This window comes from Crocuta crocuta, unplaced genomic scaffold (assembly GCF_008692635.1).
Source record: "Crocuta crocuta isolate KB4526 unplaced genomic scaffold, BGI_CrCroc_1.0 scaffold16, whole genome shotgun sequence".
In the NCBI taxonomy this organism is placed as follows: domain Eukaryota; kingdom Metazoa; phylum Chordata; class Mammalia; order Carnivora; family Hyaenidae; genus Crocuta; species Crocuta crocuta.
The window spans coordinates 14,921,749-14,933,820 of NW_027531893.1; the positions used below are offsets into that span (position 1 = coordinate 14,921,749).

General features: G+C 40.4%; 1 long non-coding RNA gene and 1 other non-coding gene across 3 annotated transcripts in view; both read left to right on the forward strand.

Annotated features, from left to right (window-relative positions):
- Positions 1 to 1,150: 1,150 nt before the first annotated feature.
- Positions 1,151 to 1,222, forward strand: TRNAA-AGC (transfer RNA alanine (anticodon AGC)). The gene has a single exon. It is a non-coding gene; the product is annotated as a tRNA-Ala (tRNA).
- Positions 1,223 to 10,545: 9,323 nt separating this feature from the next.
- Positions 10,546 to 12,072, forward strand: part of LOC144239205 (uncharacterized) — a 131,255-nt gene continuing 129,728 nt past the window's right edge. For both annotated transcript variants that reach the window (XR_013337341.1, XR_013337340.1), the window contains exon 1: positions 10,546 to 10,696. This is a non-coding gene — a long non-coding RNA (uncharacterized LOC144239205). The remainder of the gene's footprint in view (positions 10,697 to 12,072) is intronic.

Genomic DNA, 12,072 nt, shown 5'->3' on the forward strand with positions numbered 1-12,072 from the left:
AAAATAGATCCCTTTTGTTCTTTCTTGTAATTCCTGGTTCTTTTTTTCATTGCCCTGATTCCGATGAAAAGAAATATATACATCTTGCTTTCATTAATTTATTTTTTTCCACTGGACTATTGGACATATGGGCTAGGCCACTGTGTATAGTTAGATTTGCATGGTACAAATCCAGAGGGTACCAGTTAAATAATAGTTTATGTGAATGGTATTTCCTGAAATTGTGTTAAAGCATAGCCTGTACATAGCAGTCCTATATACAAGGTCAGGAGGGACTTTGACCTTGAGGCTTACCAGTGTACTCCTGGTGCTTACCATAATGTCTGGGCCATGGTCAGCCCTCAGCAAACTTTGGATGCAGGATGAAAGGGTTAACAAAAATTAGGCATGTCCTGAGATGTTACTGAGGGCAGAGGGATGGATGAAGCATGGAAATGATGGCAACAAGGCATGGAATCTCTAACCCTGAAACGAAGAAAGGATTCCAGAGCTCAGAGGGAAGTGTTCCCACTGCTTGGGGGAGCTGAAGGCTTTTGTGGGTAGGAGAGACCCTTCTCTTATTTGCCCTCAGTTTTCCATCTGTAAAGTGAGGGCATTTTTGCAGAAAAGTGGTTTTAACCTTTATTTGCTCTTTTATTTTATTTTACATCTTTATTTCCTTTAAGTAGGTAATGCCTGTATGGCAAAATACTCAAGTATACAAAAAAAACATAGAAAAGTAAATTACTTTTCGTTTCTAACTCCTAGGACCTCCCCATGTGCACCCTCTGCATTACCTGTCTCCTCCCCACCCCCAAAATAAAAGAAAACCTCTGGGGTGCCTGGGTGGCTCAGTCGGTTGAGCGTCTGACTTCGGCTCAGGCCATGATCTCATGCTTCACAGGTTTGAGCCCCACATCGGGCTCTGTGCTGACAGCTAGCTCAGAGCCGGGAGCCGGCTTCAGATTCTGTGTCTCTCTGCCTCTCTGACCCTTCCCTGCTCATGCTGTCTCTCTCTCTCAGAAATCAATAAAAACATTAGAAAGAATAAAAAATAAAATAAAAAAAGAAAACCTCTTGGCTGTCACTATAACCAGTAGTTTTCTTTTAAGGGAGCAGATTTCTGTTTTATTTCATGAAAGCAGTTTAGAAAGCCAGTGTTACAGCAGGTGGGGATGTAGCTCAGTGGTAGAGCGCATGCTTAGCATGCATGAGGTCCTGGGTTCGATCCCCAGCATCTCCATTTTATTTGTGCCCTTGCTTGGGAAATATATTTCTTTATTATAGCCACAATACATACCTGTACAGTCTGCAAATTAATCATCTTGCCTCCAAACACTTAATGTTTTTTTCCTGGCTTGCTTGTAACTCTTCTGTTTTCTTTTTAACATTTACTTATAATTGACATATAACATTATATTAGTTTCAGGTGTACAAACATAATGATTACATATTTGTATATATTGTGAGATTATCACTGCCATAAGTGTAGTTAACATCTGTCACCATATGTAGTTACAAAAAATCATTGCTCTTGTGATGAACTTTTAAGATCTATTCTCTTAGCAAGTTTTAAACATACAGCACAGTATTACTATCTATAGTCACCATGTTGTACATGACATTCCCATGACTTATGTATTTTGTAACTGACAGTTTGTACCTTTTAACTCCCTTTGCCCATTTCACCCCCACCAGCAACCAACAGTCTATTCTCTAGATCTATGATCCTGGATTTGTAGATTCCACATATAAGTGAGATCATTGGATATTTGTATTTCTTTGTCTGATTTATTTTCTTTACCACAGTGTCTTCAAGTTTGATCCATGTCATCACAAATAGCAAGACTTCCTTCTTTTTTTTTTTTATGGTCAAATAACATTCCATTGTAGATAAACACCCCATTTTCTTTATTCATTCATCTGTTGAATGCTTAGTTAGTTTCTATATCCTGGCTATTGTAAATAATGCTGCAATGAATCCAGGGTGCAGATATCTTTTCAAGTGATTGTTTTTGTTTTTGTTGAACAAATACCCAGAAATGAAATTGCTTCATCATATGGTTCTATTTTTAATTATTTGAGGAAATTACATACTGTTTTCCATAGTGGCTGCAACAATTTGCATTCCCACCAACAGAGTCCTAGGGTTCTCTTTCCTCCATATTCTTGCCAGTGCTTGTTATTTTTTGTTATTATTATTATATTTTTTGGTGATAGCCATCTAACAGGTATGAGATGATAAGCCATTGTGGTTTTGACTTGTACTCCCTGATGATAAGTGATGTTGAGCACCTTTTCATATACCTGTTAGCCAGCTGCATATCTTTAGGAAAATGTCTATTCAGATCCTCTGCCCTGTAATCAGTTTGTGTGTCTGTGTGTTATCTTTATAATACAGGTTATCTTTCAGGGTTATCTGTATAATACAAGTATACATACGCTATATGTGCATGTATGTAATTTGAATATTTTTAAAACAGGAATTTATTCTTTAAAAGTAGTTAATTACTTGTTTTAAATCTAAACTATGATGAGGAAATACTGATTATTAGTATTATTAAATGATCATTACTGAAAATAATTTTGTCATTACATATTGTTTTACACCTTGTAATTTGTTTTCATTTAATAAGATGTCTTGGGATTGTTTCATTGATCTGACTTCTTTTATTTAAATGGTTGTCTAGCAGAGTATTTTGCTGTATGGCTCTACTATAATTGATTTAACTGGTCTCCTGTTGGTAAATGGGTTATTTCTGATCTTTTGCTGCTGCAGACAATGCTGTATATGAATAACCCTCAACTTAAATCTTTTCAGATGTGTGCAATTATATCAGTTGGTTAAATTCCTAGGAGTAGAATTAATGGTTCGAAGATTAAAAGTGTTTGTAATTTTTATAGGTACTGCCTGCATAGGGTTTTACCAATTTGCCGCCTTAACACTCTATTCTTCTATGACCTTATCAGTGTATTACCAAACTCTTGGTACCTTTGGATGGGTTGTTTCATTAGATCTTTTTTTTTTTTTTTAAATTTCTGAGAGAGACAGCATGAGCCAGGGAGGGTCAGAGAGAGAGGGAGACACAGAATCTGAAACAGGCCCAAGGCTCTGAGCCTGAGCTAGCTGTCAGCACAGAGCCCGACGTGGGGCTCAAACCCATGAACTGTGAGATCATGACCTGAGCCGAAGTCGTCCGTCCAACCGACTGAGCCACCCAGGCGCCCCTCATTAGATTTTCTTATTATGAATGAAGTATTTTCCTTTCTATCAACTATGTGTTCATCTTCTTTGTCCTTTTTATTACTGGATTAGGTTATTGTTCTTTTCATCATTCATTTGTAGAAACACTTTATAAACTAGGGGGATTAGCTCTTTGTCTAAGATGATCAAACTTTTGATCTTTGCCAATGTGATGGGTAAAAAATATAGTGTCACTTTGTGAGGTCCTTGTTCCTGGGTGAGGTTAACATCTTGTGTCTGAAATCCATTGATATTTCCTTCTATAAACTCTGTGCATGCTCTGTTCAGCAGTGGTTCTTTACTGAGGTTGTGCATGAGGATCACCATATTTGAGATACATGAACGTAGCCCCAGCCCTGGGGATTCTGGTGCAGTGAGTCAGGCACCTATAAAGAGCCCCCAGGCTGATTCTGATGTGTTCCCACAGTTGTGAATGGGGACATGGATGATCGGGGGGGGGTGTGTGCTTTTTCTGCTCTGTATTGCTGTGGAGTAAATATTTAGCAGTGGCAGGAAGGAGAGAGTTATGCAGGGAGAGAATCAATAATCCTCTTTGCTGTGGGGTTCAGTGGGGCTTGCAGACGAGGTGGCTCAGGGGCTAATGTGGCTCAGCTCTTGTTGCTATGGTAGCCAGTCAATATATGGACACTTGGCTTGGGAATTGATGCCCCTGTGTGCTTGCTCTGGCATTCATGGCTTGATAGGACATGAGGTTGACAGACGGCTGGGTGTTCAGAGAGGCACAGTTCCTAGAGGACAGATCTGGGAGCACCAAGCCCTTGCTCAAAGGGACTGCAGCTGTAAAAAGGCAAATGTCCAGGGGCACCTGGATGGCTCAGTTAGTAGAGAATGCAACTATTAATCTAGGAGTTGTAAGTTTGAGCCCCACCTTGGGTGTAGAGATTACTTTAAAAAAAGAAAGGTCCAGGTCCTTCTACTTTCCTCATCTCTTTCTCTTTGGTGGAATTCAATGTTTCCATTATTTTATTTTATTATTTATTATTATTTTTTAAGGAGAATCTGGCTTTTTAAGAAAAAGTTTATCCATGTATTTTGAGAGAGAGAGTGTGTGTGTGTGTGAGCAGGGGGCTGCAGAGAGAAAGAGAGAATGCCAAGCAGGATCTGTGCTGTCAGCACAGAGTTCAGTGTGGGGCTTGATCCCAAGAATCCTGAGATTATGACCTGAGCTGAAATCAAGAGTCAGCCACTTAACTGAGTCACCCAGGCACCCCTCCATCATTTTATTTTAAAACAAGTAGCCAAGAAGAGGAAAGCTTAGGAAACTTAAAACCTCATATTGCTGTTTTGTCTTAAGAGCAAAGCTTGAAACCAGGAATCTGCACAGAAAGGTTGAAGGAAGTCAATTTAAGGAGCAGAAGATTAGGGAAAGGAATTTAGAAGGTTGAATTAGACCTATCCTGTAGTTCTTTGTGCTGTTTGATTTTAAATTATTTTAGGGGCGCCTGGATGGCTCAGTTGGTTAAGTGTCCAACTTCAGCTCATGTCACGATCTCCCAGTCTGTGGGTTCGAGCTCCACTTTGGGCTCTGTGCTGACAGCTTGGAGCCTGGAGCCTGCTTTGGATACTGTGTTTCCCTCTCTCTCTCTGCCCTTCCCTGGCATGCGCTTTCTCTCTAAAAAATGAGTCAACATTAAAAAAATAATTTTAATATATTGAATAAAGAAAAGTAATATTTGTAACTATATAGTGCCTGAAAATCTAATGTTACCATTACTGGGCATAGTCCCCCAATGATATATCTGGTGTTTCACAATTGGGCTAGATTATTTTTATTTTATTTTTTATTAAAAAAAGTTTAGTTTTGAGAGAAAGAGAGAGACAGAGCCTGAGGAGGGGAGGGCCAGAGAGAGAGGGAGACACAGAATCTGAAGTAGGTGCCAGGCTCTGAGCTGTCAGCATAGAGCCTGACACAGGGCTTGAACTCACAAACCATGAGATCATGCCCTGAGGCGAAGTCAGACCCGACTGAGCCACCCACACGCACCAGCTAGATTGTTTTTTAATACCTCCTTTCTTTATAGAACAAAAGTATCTTCAGCAAAGATTTAATGTTTGGTAATAATCATTTTTTCTTGATCCATACTTAGATTTAAAATGAATAATTTAAAGGGAATATGAAATTCTATCTTACACGTATTATTGAAATTTAACAAAATAAAATATGAATTAAAATTTGGAACCACCAAAAATACTTTACATCTTATAGTTCATACCTTTTTGGTGTTTTAGATTTTAAACACAAATAAAAACTCCCAAGTGGTCAAATAGAAGGATAGAAATGATTAGACTCAAATTTTATTTTTCTTTAATGCTTTATTTTAATGTTTATTTACTTTTGAGAGGGAGAGCAACAGAGTACAAGCAGGGGAAGGGCAAAGATAGAGGGAGGCACAGAATCCAAAACAGTCTCCAGGCTCTGAGCTGTCAGCACCAGAGCCTGACTGACACAGGGCTCAAACTCAACAGCAAATTCATGACCTGAGCCAAAGTCAGATGCTTAACCAAAGCCACCCAGACATTCCTCTTTCTCTCTTTTTCTTTAGATCACTGTGCTATCATTTGTTTATTTCCAATATGTTATTTAAAAACAGGAATACACAATATCATGGAGGTTAGAGATATGTATTGCACCCAAAACAAACCCAAACAAATTTAAACTCTGAGGAACTTATACCTGAAAAGGAAAGGATGTTGCTGAATCTGCTGTGACTGTCAGGGGCTGCTGTGAAACTAGTTCTCCAAATTACCTTCTGTATGGAACACACCTGTCTGTTTGTCAGGGGCCACTCAGGAGACACACGCCACACTAGTAATTTGAATAGGGTCAATTTTATAAAGAATGATTAACTAGTAGAGGGGATTAGCTACAAAGAGAAGTAAAGAAAACTCTAAATAGTATGAGACTAGCACATGTAGGAAGCAGTCATTATCTCTAGAGCTGAAAGAGTACTCAATTGTTATCAGTTTTCAATTGCCGAGTACAAAGTTAGTTTAAAACAATACCTATTTAGCTGGTTTGGAAAACAGCATGGTGGTTCCTCAAAAAATTAAATGTAGAGTTACATATGATCCAGCCATTCTCCTTCTGGGTATACACCCAAAATAATCGAAAATAGGGACCTGAAGACTTATTTGTACACCTAGGTTCAGAGCAGTATAATATACAATAACCAAAAGGTGGATAACAAATGAAGTAACCATTAGTGGATGAATGAATAAACAAAATGTGGTACATTTATGTAATGGACTGTTCTTCAGCCTTAAGAAGAAAAGAAATTCTGACACATGATACAGTGTAGATCAACCTTGAAAACATGCTGAATGAAATAAGCCAGTCACAGGACAAATGATGTGTGCACACCCTTGTATGGTACCTGGTGTAGTCAAATTCATAGAGACAAGAAAGTAGAATATTGGTTGTCAGCAGCTTTGGAGGGGGTAGGCATGGGGATTTATTATTTAATGGGGATGGAGTTTCAGTTTCAGATGATGAAAAATTCTGGAGATGGATGGTGGTGATGCTTGTCCAACAATGTGAATATTCTTAATGCCACTGAACTGTATACTTAAAAATGGTTAAAATGGTAAATTTTATATGATGTTATTTTGCCACGTTAAAGAATTTTTAAAAACCCCACTTATTTGTTAGTTCACAGTTCTGTAGGTATGAAAATGTAAGGATAAGTGAAGACTGAAATCAAGGTATCAGCCAGACTGAGTACTTGAATTCAGACTCTAGGGGAGTATTCACTTCCAAGATCATACTTGTTTTTGTCAGAGTTCAGTTCCTTGCAGTTGTAGGACTGAGGTCTTCATTTCCGGCTAGCTGTCAACGGGGGCCCACCCTAATCTCCTACCTGCCACCCACATTCCTTACCATATGGTCCCCTCCATCTTCTAGCCAGCAATGGCAGGTCAAATCCTGCTGTGCTTTGACTCCTTGTTTTTTCCTCTCACCTCTAGACCCAGACAAAGGATTTATGTGATTAGGTTGGTTTCACCCAGATAATCTCCCTTTCTTAAAGTCAATTATGCCGTAAAACATAATCTGATCACAGGATTAGCATTCATCATATTCTCAATCTTAGGAATTACACAGGGCATGTACACCAGGGGGAGACTGCCTGGAGGCCATTTTAGGATTCTGCTCACCACACAAAGAAAGGAACAAATTTTAAGATGCTGCTTCCCCGAGGCAGGGATTTGGACCTTGTGGGACAGTGACAGAGTTCACTGAAGTTCTGAAGGCCAGAGCCGATGAGTAGAAAACCGTCTATTGGAATGTTGGCAGAGCTCACTGAATCCTCTCACTGGGGTGCTCTTGAAACTCCCTAGGAAGCCACCTTCTGGCTGCCATGCACTAGGAGCAAGAAAGACTTTGGAACCAGTAACAGAAGCACCTCTCTTTTGCAGTATCCCTCTAGCACCCTCTACTGGCATAACCTAACATTATGCCAGCTGGCAAAGGAAAAATATTCAGAGTCCAGCTTCAGTATCTCATAGCAGGTAACAGAAGGATAAATTTGTAGCTCATAGACAAAAAAATTGATAACTGGGACGAAGGATAAGCAATAAAATATGAAAATTTGAAGTTTACATATGTGTGTATAAATACATATATAAGCATAAACATGTGTATATTTATCTAGTCATTGCAGCAATTTTTAGCACTTAAACCAACAAAAAATTTCTTTACTTAGAGAAAGAGTATTTTATCACTGACATTGTTTAGAATTTCTGGAGTTTGGTGAAAGTAAGAAACAGACCAATTGATTTTTTTACTTGTTTTATTGTTTTAAAACTCCCCACAGCAATGAACGCCATACCTGTGTCCAGGGTGGACTGCCCTCTTTCTCCCTGATTCTGTCTCCTTCTCTCTTCCCTCAGAAGTCACCACTATTGTGAATTTTGTGTTTATCATTCTGTTACTTTTCTTTGGTTTTGCCTAATATGTTTGTAGCTGTAAACAATGGATCATTTAATTGGGTGGATTTCTGAATTTCTGTCATTGGGCTCACTGCATATATTTGCACCTTTCTTTTCCACAGTGTGTTGTAGCACATTCAGTTTGAACACTGCTCTAACCTGAACACAGCATTTTGGGCTATCTCCTTAGTTCACTATTTGTTCTCAGTCAGCTCTGATTTCTCCCTCATTGAGGTGGACACATGTTGCTTTTACCTCTACACCATCCCTTAGTCTGGGGATATCCTTTGGAGAATCACTCCTCTCTTTGTCCAGGTCCAAGCAGAGTGAATTGCTTAAAACCCTGAGGAGGTAAAGAATTTGCCCTGCTTGAAATCCAGGTACTGCACTGTCTAATATGGTACTACTAGCCACATGTGGCTATTTAAGTTTAAACGAATGAAAATTACATAAAACATTTGGTTCCTTACTTACACTATCCATATTTGAAGTGCTTAATGGCCACATGTGGCCATTGGGTCCCATGTTGGATAGTGCAAATATAGTACATTTCCTTTATCACAGAAAGTTCTGTTGGGTAGGGCTGGTCTAAAATAATTGGAAGTGATCGCGGGGGAATGTCAGGAGGTGATGCTAGAGAGCGGAGCAGAGACTGTATCCATGAAGGTCATGATAAAGAGTTTGGATTTTAAGTCCAGTTGAAAGTCACTGATGGTTTCTAAGCAAGGGAATGACATTGCCTGATTTATGTTTTAAAGTGCTGCTGTGTGGAGAAGCATGGCAAGGAGGCAGAATTGGAAGAGGGAGGAAAAGGGGGAAAAGCTAAGTAAGTTTTCAGAAGGGTCCAGGCAAGTGATGATGGTGGCTTGTGCTGATGAAACTGGATTGAAAAGGACAGGTACTGGAGATGTGTAGATGATACAGCTGATAGAACTTACTGTTGGTAATGACAGGGAGGGAGCTATGTTGGCTGTGAGAGTGGCCCTGTCAGCCTTTGGGGAGTGTGATTGATTCACTCTAAATCAGTGGTCTCAACCATGGCTGTAACTCTGGAATCTTCTGTAGGAGCATTAATAAATACAAATGCTCAGTCTCTCACCTTGGGAATCTAATATAATTGGCTTGGAGTGGGTCCTGGACATTTGTATTGTTTTTTGTTTTTTTTTTTCTTTTCTTTTCTTTTTTTTTTTTTACAAATAGTTTATTGTCAAGTTGGTTTCCATAAAACATCCAGTGCTCAACCCCACAAGTGCCCTCCTCCATACCCATCACCCCCCCTTCCGCCCACACCCATCAGTCCTCAGTTTGTTCTCAGCATTCAAGAGTCACTCATGGTTTGCCTCTCTCCCACTATTTCCCCCCTTTTTCTCCTCTGTTAAGTTCCTCCACATTTATATTGTTTTTTAAAAGCTCCTCAGGTAATTTTAGTATGCGTCCAAGGTTGAGAATCACTTACAGGTTTTTTTTTTTATTGTTTATTTTTGAGACAGACAAGCCACGAGTGGGGAAGGGACAGAGAGAGAGGAAGGCACAATCTGAAACAGACTCCAGGCTCTGTGCTGTCAGAACAGAGCCCGATGCAGGGCTCAAACCCATGAACTACAAGATCATGACCTGAGCCAAAGTTGGGCACTTAACCCACTGAGCCACCCAGGAATCCCTTTAAATAAAAGAAACACTTAAGAGCCTGTGCTGGGTTCCAACACAGTAACTGGAACAGAAATTTAGTGGTTTGATGGTATAGTTCAATTCAGAATAATACTTGATTCCTAAGACCAGGAATACAATAAAATGACCATAAAAAAGTAAAAATACAGCTCAAGGCATCAGTGGGTCAAGAGTTCCAGCTTCAATGAGAGACCGACCTTGGCACTGGCATTGGCATCCATGTTCCTAGCACAGTTATCTGTAGAAACCATCAGTGGAGATATCTTTAATAGGAATGGGCTAACAGTTTTATCATCAGCAGAAGACATCACTATAGTTAACATGCACTGGAAAGGCAGGAGTGGAAAAGAGATAAGCAATGAGGTCATTGTATTTGAGATTGCTTTTGTCTGCCAGCATCATTTCCTTGAGAGGACCCCTCTCCACCTCCTTGCTTTGCAAGTGGAGTTGCCCATCATGATGTCCTATTTTGGCCACCAGGTGGGCCAGTCAGAGTGTAGCTTTCTCCTGGACTCAGTGATTGGTCCAGGCATTGGTTACATACCTCAAAAAGTACCAATCCCTGTCCTTCCATAGGATTTTAGGTCTACATGCTGCATGAGATGGCATGATTCAGGTTCTTTCTGTGTTTGTTATAAATGGCTATGTAACAAATTACTGTAGAACATGGTGGTTTAAATAATAACAATATTATCTCTTATAGTTTCTGCAGGTCAGAACTTCAGATAGGGCATAGTGGGATGGATTGTCCCTGTTCTAAGATGACTGTGATATCAGCTGGAAGACTTCGCAGCTGGGGACTAGAATGATCTGAAGACTCATCCACCCACATGTTTGGTTGTTGATGCTGGCTGTCAGGTGAGCCTAATGGCATTGTTGTGTGTCTCTAGCCTCAGGAGGTGGTTGAGCCACAGACCAGAGTCTAATCATTCTCACACTACTGGGAAACCAGCCCTCAGTGGGCCAGATTCGCTAGACCATTCCTGCAAGGTGACTTTCACAGGGACTCCAGAGTCATTGAGCACAAAATAGACTGTGTTTTCTAATCCTGAGAAGGCAGGATGTCATTTAGTCAGCTCAAGAAAAAAAGTTCAGCCCGAAGATAAGTGGAAACCAAATTTGTCTGCCTTTCATCTAAGTCCCAAGGTTGGAGAAAGATCCGGGGAGTGGGACTGGTTTATGACATCTAACAGGTTGTTAATTACCTTGAATGGGTCCCACGTGATGCTTTTAAGCACATGGCTTTTGCCCAGGGAGGATGGAGTGGGCATTTTGGTTTGGGCCAGGGGCAGGACGTGAGTGAGGTTTTATAGATCCATATCCTTGGCTGTTCTGAGCTCATCCTTGTGATGATGAGGCTGGTGTGGTCAATGGGACAGAGGGTATGAGCGTGATCAGACCCAAACAGTGAGTGCGGTTTCTTGTTCCTCATTATTTTGCCATAACTCAGAAGCATTGTGATGGGGTATAGTAGGGGTGGTGATTTCTTCCCCTGGGTTTGTTCTCCCCAAATGACGCTTTTTCAGCAATTTGTTCAAGGTAGGTGGCTGTATGATTTATCATCCTAACCTGGTCACACTGTTACTTGCACTAGGACATCAGGTGCAAATAAAGATTTTACTGGGCAGACAGAGTTGGAGGATTATCCTAGGTAAGGGTGGCAACATGCTTGTGGAAAGATGGTAGAGAAGGTGGTATGAAAGCAAGGCTGACAGGTGTGTCAGGCAAGAGAGGGCAGTGAGATGGTGGAAGCTTCTTAATTGAGCTAGCTTCTGCCTCAAGTCCCTACCACCTGATGGTGGAACTTGGCCATTCCTCTGTAAACTGCATTCTGCCCCCTTCTAGCCTGCTGACCCAGTTGGTTGGATTTAGGGGGTGGTTTCTGAAAAGTTGTGCTTATGTCATTGACTGCGCCTTTTTACTTTTTAGTTGATGTATAATATATGGTAAACAAAATTTACATATGTTTATGTGTGCGTATACCACCACCCAGATCAAGATTTGGGATGTTTATCTGGCTAGAATATTTGAACTTCTTTCATCCTGCTAAGAGAAGACCATGGTTGTTTTGCTCACTTCAGCCTCCAAATCTCACTGCAGTAACTTCCTATGGCTGCTGTAACACGAGCACAAATGTAGTAGCATAAAACAACACAAAGTTAGGGGCCGCTTGGGTTGGCTTAGTTGGTTAAGGGTCCAACTTCGGCCTAGGTTATGATCTCACAGTTTGTGGG